At 34.5% G+C, this 3235-nt stretch overlaps 1 long non-coding RNA gene across 1 annotated transcript; it reads right to left on the bottom strand.

Moving 5' to 3' along the window:
• Positions 1 to 405: 405 nt before the first annotated feature.
• LOC118483819 lies at positions 406 to 3019 on the bottom strand. The gene is made up of 3 exons (XR_004871754.1): positions 2788 to 3019; positions 2034 to 2122; positions 406 to 460 (listed from the first exon to the last, which is right to left on the bottom strand). It is a non-coding gene; the product is annotated as an uncharacterized LOC118483819 (long non-coding RNA).
• Between the last annotated feature and the right edge of the window lie 216 nt (positions 3020 to 3235).

The following is a 3235-nucleotide window of genomic DNA, read 5'->3' as shown; positions in this document are numbered from 1 at the left end:
GGCTTTTTCTACTATACGCGTCAACGCGCGTATTTTCGTCAACCATATTAATCATTTTGATTGGGGTAACGTGTATCACACGATAGCCCTATGTGTTGTTTACAACACTTTAGCATGCTAAGCTATTAACATACATGTACTTACCGGATTTGCGATCAAGCCTCGAACCGAACACACCTTACTCTTTAACCATGAGCTCTGATTACCAACTTGTAACACCCTGCTTACTAATTAACGATTTTATATGTAATTACCAACAATTAGATGTGTAGTTAAGACTACACATGCTATAAAAAAAATACGGGTTTACTAAAACTTTTACAATTCATAAGTTATTCTACAAAACGTGATCGAAATCGTTGTTTTAAAATTTACAACGTTACAAAGTGCGGAAGCGTGTATCTTTATCGTGTTCGGTTCTTCGTTGAGCTTGATCGTCTTCCGGCATCCCATAGTGTACCTACATTTCATAAACATGAAATGCTTTAGTCTTACGGGGTTTAAATCATGTCCAAACGAGTCCGGGAAACAATTGATTATCAAAAGAAAAACAAGAACTTGAAAATCATCTCCACCGTAAATTACGGTGTCACCATAATTTACGGTGGCTCCTGTATTCATATCCCTCTATCGTACAACAGTAGGTTACCACCATAACCATATCAGCTCCACCGTAAATTACGGTGTCACCGTAATTTACGGTGGACCCTGCGTCTAACTTTTCCAATTTGCCGTAATTTTGACCCGTTCATGTTTTTATCAAACGAAACATGTTTGTTTGATCCTTATTCTCACGGTAATCATAATTTCAACAATTCCTATCATATTAGGTTCAAGTCACGGGTTTCTTACGTATCTTAAACCCGTTTACGCTCATATGCGTAATTTGACCCGTTAAGGGTATTTAGGCATATTTTGAGCATGAAACGCTTTCATTCGTTTCTAGCGTTATTATACCACATTACTTATTATGAGATCTTCAACCACAACTAAATTTGTGGTGAGCTCAATGAGATGATCTATATAATCCGAGTTTTTCTTGTCGGATTGCTAATTTACGACAAAGACTCATATTGAGTCTTTTGACCCAAGATTTACCCTTTTCATTCTCTATACTTATTCAAAGTATTTGCTTGATCATATAACTTGTTTTTAAACGACTCTTAAGGTTCATTTACTCGATTTTGCTTACGAGGGCGTTTTAGTCATCTTAAACCCTTTCTTTACAACAAGGACTTTTCATGTCGTAATTGACCAAAATTCCACTGTTTGAACTAGGATCTTGTTTAAATAGACATCATGTTCTTAAAACACAATGACAATAACTTAAATCATTCGGTTTACTTAAAAGATAACCCAATGTCCATTTTAACTTGTTTAGCCCTCATTGAACTTCAAGTTCTAAAGATGATTTGACCAATTATACATACCTGGCTCGAATCAATATATTGATTCGTTTCGATACCTTGCCTTAGTAGCCGCTAAGCGATAACGATGTACATATCCATCCGATATTTATTTCTATAATCACATAGCTCAACAACTATTAGTCAATATTGTCAAAGGGTGATAATTTCACCTTTTGACCCGTTTGGTCTAAAGGACCATGAAACTCTATGAGGTGGCATTTATTACCATCTTATCTATATGACTAACTTCGGTTTACACCGTATAGTCGTTCTACTTGTAAATCATTTATTGATTTCTTTGACCCATTATGACCCAAGCTATAATGTGTCTTTCCCCAATTAAACGGTTGTTGTCCACAAATGACCAAAGTACCACTTTACCCTTATTATTTGCAATGGTTTACCTTATAAGGTAACCATTTAAAAACTCATTATCTTTTAGTCATTTCATGACTAATTAACCGCATTAGCTCCTTTTTATCCATTAAACATGATTTATGACCATTGTCTTTTGTTCCGGACCGCACTTGCCGTGTCGGAACATCATAATTTAAAACAAGACTTATTATTCACGACCTAACAAACCAATAGGTATCAAATAACTAGAATGTAAGCTTTACTTACCTTGCATCCGAATTGTGTTTTTCCTCCATTCTTGATTGGTTTGACCCGCTTCCTTTCCCAAGCCTCCACCTAGCTCGTTAGGCGTCAAACTATTTTAAATCATTTATGAGGCGGTTAAATTAGTCATAAAATCACGACTATTCCACCTCACTTATTTTCTATGCCGAAGCTACTATTCGACTTCATGGTTAGTTAACTTAGCTTATCAAAAGTTAACTACTTTTTGATCACATGGTTTACGCAATTAAGTCGAATCAACATTATGATTAGAACCCGCTTTACCCCATCTTTCACGTAATTAGTCAAACAAGGCAATTATGCGTTTCATTCAAAAATTCACAATATGAATATTCACTTAGGCATTTTAACAAACACCTTGTGGGCATATTCTATAAAATCAACAATCAATTTTCATAACTAGTTATTTAGCCAAGCTTAATACCAATTAAGCATGTTCACATCAATTTTCACATTAACAAAAATTTGAGTTCACTTCCTAGAGCTCAAATTACACTAGAACAACAATCAAAATTCTAGTGTTTAACATATTCTTACAAAACCCACTTATCACCTTCAATGGTGATTGTGAATTAACAAGAATTAAGCAAAATTTCAACAAGTAATTGACTAGGGTTTATCCCTAATCACTATCTCATTCCTATTTCATCCAAGTAACTATCATGCATCATGAATTTCAAGTTTCAAGTATTGGTTCAGAATTTCAATTGGAATCATTCAACGAAATTTCACATACCTTATGATCATTTCACTGAGGTGATCACTAATTTGTGTTCATGCATTGATTTGGCTCTTGATTTGGGCTTCAATTTGATCGATTTGTTGAACTAGGGTTTGGAACCCCTTGTTCTTGCTCCTGGGCGTACGCACACACACACACACAATGTGTGTTGTGTTTTAATTTTTGTTTTTATAATTCAAATCTCCTTTTTGGCAACTTAGGTCCCTCTAGTTTAGTTAGTCATTAAGTAGACCATAACCCATCTATTTCTAGTAACATTCCCTTTATTAACTAGGTTAAACATTCCTAGTTAACTTAACGGGTTCGGGAAGTCATAACCCGTTTTTATTTTAAGTCCCGTTACTCGGCCTCTTATAAATTTCATTTCATTAAAAGCTTTTATTCACTTCTTATTTAATATTAGGATTAATTATTTAAATCCTAATATTTACCGGGTAAGTTT

Source organism: Helianthus annuus, chromosome 11 (assembly GCF_002127325.2).
Source record: "Helianthus annuus cultivar XRQ/B chromosome 11, HanXRQr2.0-SUNRISE, whole genome shotgun sequence".
Lineage (NCBI taxonomy): Eukaryota > Viridiplantae > Streptophyta > Magnoliopsida > Asterales > Asteraceae > Helianthus > Helianthus annuus.
Note: the sequence above shows the minus strand (reverse complement) of the source record. Positions and strands in the feature narration are given on the sequence as shown.